Source organism: Dreissena polymorpha, chromosome 5 (genome assembly GCF_020536995.1).
Source record: "Dreissena polymorpha isolate Duluth1 chromosome 5, UMN_Dpol_1.0, whole genome shotgun sequence".
In the NCBI taxonomy this organism is placed as follows: domain Eukaryota; kingdom Metazoa; phylum Mollusca; class Bivalvia; order Myida; family Dreissenidae; genus Dreissena; species Dreissena polymorpha.
The window spans coordinates 68737947-68744609 of NC_068359.1; the positions used below are offsets into that span (position 1 = coordinate 68737947).

Below are 6663 nucleotides of genomic sequence, written 5' to 3' on the forward strand. Positions count from 1 at the left end.
TTCGCGTTTATCGCAAAATATTGCATAACTGAATGAAAAAATTCAAATCCGTATCACGATCTCATTGTTGATAAAACGCACATTTTAATAGCACTTTTTTAAAAATCATAGTAAAAGTTAAACAAAATATTCATTTGTAAAATGTTGATGTTAAACAGAATAGCATACCTCGAGTAGAAGGCATAGAAGCAAGTTAATAAAGCCACCTCCCAGGAATATAAGACGATACGGAACATTGGGTGGCATTTTCAACTAAAAAAACAATAGTCGTGTAATAACCAATAAAAAATACTTGATGGATGTTATATGAAACGGAAGATGTTGATATTTTTACATGATCAAAGGCAATAAGGAAATTGCGTATTTTTAATAAGCCATTGAATGGCCTATGCATAACCTTCGTAATATAAAGTTACATGTGTAACAGCTATTTTATAACAGGTACCCACGTGAGCAAACAATACTAATATATGTGAATAAGCTATTTTATCATATAACTGATAGCATCAGCCAGTTTATTTTTAAATACATGTGAACTGCTGTCTAAGTAACTTTCATGGAAACAGGAATAAACTTAATGTGGTAAGGCAGTGTTCCGTTTTGGAAGGTATTTTAAAAGACCCACCTCAAATAATTCCACAATTTCATCCGGAGGATATATATTCAGCCAGGCGTTCACTCCAAATACGATTATTAGATTCACCAGGAAGGCATCTAGAGTATAAGCACGTTGATAAGATTGTATGCGTAGTAGACATAATCATTTAATTCATATACACTTCTTAAAGATTACATAATATATCTACCGTTTTCTGCCACCGATGAATAACGTGTTTTACATTCAAATATGAGAAACCAAATCCGCTGAAAGCTGATCTATGGTTAACGCTTGAGAAATTAAGATGTTGGTTTCAAAAACAAAAGATTCGTTTCGCATAAACGTGTCTAAGATAAGCGACATATAACCCATTCACGTGCATTTCACTGGGAATAAGCAGGAAGTCCTGCACATTTGCAATTCATGACAGTGGCATATTTTAAAATTCCATGGTTTGATAATGTGTTTAACGCTTGCAACAACAACGCCTTTCATTGGATAACAACAAGTATGCAGTTCGTGTATATGACATTTTTCCGGTTATAGTAGTATCCCCATTTTCTCTATGAATGCCCCACGTGTACGTGTTACTCATTATGCCTTTGACGTACAGTTAGTGAACAAGGATTTCCGGTAGGGTTTGCCTTTAGAGAAGATGATTGCGAGGATGATGTACTGGTAGGATGAACTAACGAAGATGGCCATGTTCTCGTAGCTAACGTAATTATATTCGTCCTCTGGGTCTTCCACGAAGGCTACAAACCTAGAGAGCACAACAAATTAAATAACGGAAATAAATTGTTTTATTATTTGTTATTATTACCTTGTCACATTCCAACCCCATCGCATATGGAATCCAAAGCAAAACTTCCATAAAAGGCATCTATGTGGTTCCATAACAAAACATTTAATTCTGAAGCTACGTATTAAGCAGATATTATTTTTATATACTTCAACCCGTGACCTTAAAATTAACCCCATACAACTTAATATGCAATTCGAAGCGAGGTCTCGATGTTAGGAACTAATACGTTTACCGGTATTTATAATTTTATTATAATTCCGCCATCCGTTTTTGAGTTTAGACATGGAAATCCTTTATTTTTGTAGTAACCATGACCCGATAAGCCATTGTATAAACACAAGTTTAGACTTAATATACTGGATGAATTGGTTTATAAACGTTAAGTCAGTTCAGTCTGGAGTTATTGATCAGAAACCATACTTTTACGGAGCATGAAGCCCACTACCCGCTTGCCAAACTTACAATTAACTTACCACAATGGCATCCTATAGAAGAATAACAGGTTAATAAAACACAAATCATGCACTAAACATTGGAGCGGATTAGAAAAACTAAAGCTCTACAGAAGCAAATAACGTGGGATTCGTTATAAATATATGAATAGATGATTTAAGAACTTTATCAACACAACACGTTATAACCAACTTACATTTTATCAGGCCTTATATTGCAATGAGCTTGCAATAGCACGTATAAACGACTAAATGTTGTTACCATGACGCCCGCTTGATGAAGAAGAAGAAAAAGATCTGCACGGCGAACATAATGAGTATATGAAGTATAAGCGACAACACAGGGGCCAGGCTCATCAGCTTCACTGGTGGGGCCACTTTGTGCAGCTTTCCGTAGGCGTGTGTTCGCCCGACTGTCCGCAGAAAGACGTTCATTGAAACGTGCACATGAATGACTGGTGAAATACTATTTAATTCAAACAGTTAATAAACGAGAATACAATAGTGACTCAGAAACACACGTCAATAAAGTTTAAAGTTAAGGATATGACAAAAATTAAATTTACGTATTTTAACTTTGGCCATGTATGTTGCCCCTGATCTTAGACCAATAAAACTGGCCCTTGAGGGGGCGTCTCTATCTAAATCGGCTATAACTCCTGCCAAGTTATTTAAAAATCCTAGTTATGCTTAAGGCTAGATGTATGTTCTTACCTCTGACAATAAAATGGTATTGACTTTTGGCCTTAGGACCTGAAACTTGCGTGCGACACTCAGTCTCATCATGTTACTGGGGACTGATACCCTTACTTTGAAATTTGACCTTGAATTGTGACATTGACGTTGGATAATAAGTAATTTTACTTGTCTCATGCTAATTTTTGCAAAGTTAGTCTGAAATGCATGCTTGACAATGATGTCCGGAAAATAAATTCTGTCCGCGGGTGTTCCCATATAAAGTAAAAACAAACTCGGATTAATAGTATTAAATGAGTTGCTTACACGTGATCATGAGTGTTGTCAACAGGAATAGGTCAATGTAGAGGAATTCGAAGTCTGTCACTCTGTTGCCGATCTGCAAAGCAAACTTAAAACATGCACAGAGGCGAAACCGGCGGGCATTGGATGAAATTTACTAGGGCCCAATACCATACATATTCTGAATTGTTCAGGTAAGCCCAGAAGATGAGATTAGGGTTAACTTTCTGTTAAGCTGAGCACTGAGAATGTGAGCCAGCTCATGAACACTTTAAAGTCTTTGCCATAGGAATACAATGTATTCACATTCTTCCTCAAACTCAGAAATGTGTCCGACTTAAACACGCAAAGTCGTTGAATTGGTATCTCTAGCCAAATAAAGTGTGTTTATGGATTGGTACAAAGTCCTTGATATACACTTTAATCATTAAGTGAAGTGTAATAAGCACTCAATAAGTTTATGGTAATTGTTTTATGCATCGCAATTCTCCTCATTTATATATACACACCAATGAAGTTTCATGTTAAAATATTGTAGCGTATCTGAGATATAGCCTTAAATATATACATCATACAAAAACAACAAAGGGCAATAACGCTAAAATAAGAATGAGCAGGGTTATGGTTCTTGTGCATGTCACTTCTTCCCATTGAGTTCTATACACCCATGCATTTTCAGTTTGAAACGTTGGATCATATCTTAATTATAGCCCTGAAAAGTTCAATAACAAGGACAATAACTCTTATTTTAGAAAGTGACGGGTTATAGTTCTTAAGCATGGCACTGCTCCTCATACATATCAATACACCAATGAAGTTTCATGTTGAAATCTTGCATGGTATCTGAGATATAGACTTGAAAAAAAAATGTATCATACCAAAACAAACAAAGGACAATTACTCTTATTAAGGAAAGTGCTGGGTTATGGTTCTGTTCTTGTGCATGTCACTTCTACCCATTGATATCTACACACCTATGAAGTTTCAAGTTAATATCATAATATATACTTCTGAGACATTTCAGACACATTGGCCATATTAGACTATATTTGTTTAGAGACCAATCGACCTTAACAGACCATTATTAGTTTACAGATACATTGACCTCAACATACAAGTATTTTGTTAACAGAAACATTTACAATGACATACACGTATGGGCTACAGGCACAGTGACATTAACAGACGATTATATGTTTACATACACAGTGAAATAGACCGACGAGAATTGGATTACAGACACATTGACAATATCAGACGATTATTGGTTAACAGTGACCTCCTTAACAGACGATTTTTCGTTTACTGTCGTAGTGACCTTTACAGACGATTATTGGTTTTCAGACGAGTCTAAGATATGCGAAATGGAAAACAAAGAAAGAAGCCCAAACCAAGGAACATTCGTTTACAGTCACAATGATCTGAAAATAAGAGAATTGAGTTAAATACAAAATGACCTGGACAACATATGACAATACAGTCCGAGCTTTTGATGCATTTAGGCTTCACTATATTTGCATTCGGTTTTGTTCTTGCACGCGTTGGACGATTCAAAATAGCCCACAATAATATTTTTAGACGGTGCTATTTAAAAGAAAGCTATTGAAATCGGTTCTAGCACGGACATTTGTTTACTCTATGTAACGGTATTTATTATATTCATATATAATGGTCAGTGACAGTTTAATATCACCGAGCTATATTTCAATTTAAATCAACTCGTGTCGTTTAATATAATGACTAGTGTTTGAGACGTACCCAATAAAGAATGAGCACTGACAGGAACTGTGTTAGACTGTAGCAAGCCATGTACTTGAAGATCCCAAAACTGGTCACCAGAGCGGCCCGTCCCTCTCTATAAGGCGAATAAAGAGCAACACTTGAACATACTTTGGTGCATATAGCTGTGTTACAACCTGAAGTGTAATAACGACCTGAATTGTAATAAACTTTATTACATTATTACAATTGCTTGACAACCTGAATTGTAATAACGCCCGAAAGTGTAATTAACTTTTTTCTTGCTTTAAAATTGCATCTGATCACATTTCCAAACACAGATTATTGCAAAATATAATGCATACATGGATATAATATATATATTAATAGGGTAATACGAATTATGAATAACAAAAAGGTGTTCTCATACAAACTCAATTGTAATAAAGTTATTACATTATTACAATCGCGTGTCGACCTGAATTTTAATAACGCCCGAAAGTGTAATAAACTTATTTCTTGGTTTAAAAGTGCATCTTATCGCATTTTTAAGCACATATGTTTGCAAAATATAGTGTATATTGTATATAAAAATGTATCTTAATTAGGTAATACGACCTATGAATGACAAAAAATGTGTTCTCATACAAAAACAATTGTAATAAAGTTATTACATTATTACAACTGCTTGTCGACCTGAATTGTAATAACGCCCGAAAGTGTAATAAACTTATCTTTTGGTTTAAAATCGCATCCTATCGCATTTTCAAACACAGAATATAGCAAAATATAATGCATATATGTATATAAAATATTTATTATTAGGGCACAACGACCTATGAATGACAAAAAAGGTGTTCTCATACAACCTCAATTGTAATAAAGTTATTACATTATTACAATCGCGTGTCGACCTGAATTGTAATAACGCCCGAAAGTGTAATAAACTTATTTCTTGGTTTAAAATTGCATCTTATCCCATTTTTAAGCACATATGTTTGCAAAATATAGTGTATATATGTATATAAAAATGTATCTTAATTAGGTAATACGACCTATGAATGACAAAAAATGTGTTCTCATACAAAACCAATTGTAATAAAGTTATTACATTATTACAACTGCTTGTCGAACTGAATTGTAATAACGCCCGAAATTTGTAATAAACTTATCTTTTGGTTTAAAATCGCATCTTATCGCATTTTCAAACACAGATTATTGCAAAATATAATGCATATGTGTATATAAAATATTTATTAATAGGGCAATACGACCTATGAATGACAAAAAAGGTGTTCTCATACAACCTCAATTGTAATAAAGTTATTACATTATTACAATTGCGTGACAACCTGAATTGTAATAACGCCCGAATGTGTAATAAACTTATTTCTTGGTTTAAAAGTGCATTTTATCGCATTTTCAAACACATTTTTTTGCACAATATAGTGTATACATGTATATGAACATGTATCTTTATAAGGTAATTCGACATATGAATGACAAAACATGTGTTCTCATACAAACTCAATTGTAATTAAGTGATTACATTATTACAATCGCTTGTCGACCTGAATTGTAATAACGCCTGAAAGTGAAATAGACTTATTTCTTGGTTTAAAATTGCATCTTGTCGCATTTTAAAACACAGATAATTTCCAAATATAATGCATACATGGATATAAAAAAAAATATTAATAGGGCAATACGACCTATGAATGACAAAAAGGTGTTCTCATACAACCTCAATTGTAATGAAGTTATTACATTATTACAATCGCGTGTCGACCTGAATTGTAATAACGCCCGAAAGTGTAATCAACTTATTTCTTGGTTTAAAAGTACTTCTGATTTTATTTCCAAACACAGATTGTTGCAAAATATAATGCATACATGGATATACAATATATATTAATAGGGCAATACGACCTATGAATGACAAAAATGTGTTCTCATACAACCTCAATTGTAATAAAGTTATTACATTATTACAATCGCGTGTCGACCTGAATTGTTATAACAGCCCGAAAGTGTAATAAACTTATTTCTTGGTTTAAAAGTGCATCTTATCGCATTTTCAAGCACATACTTTTGCACAATATAGTGTATAC

At 33.7% G+C, this 6663-nt stretch overlaps 1 long non-coding RNA gene across 1 annotated transcript; it reads right to left on the reverse strand.

Moving 5' to 3' along the window:
• Positions 1-235: 235 nt before the first annotated feature.
• LOC127832184 (uncharacterized) lies at positions 236-1325 on the reverse strand. Its single transcript, XR_008026728.1, has 3 exons — positions 1210-1325; positions 626-714; positions 236-252 (listed from the first exon to the last, which is right to left on the reverse strand). It is a non-coding gene; the product is annotated as an uncharacterized LOC127832184 (long non-coding RNA).
• Between the last annotated feature and the right edge of the window lie 5338 nt (positions 1326-6663).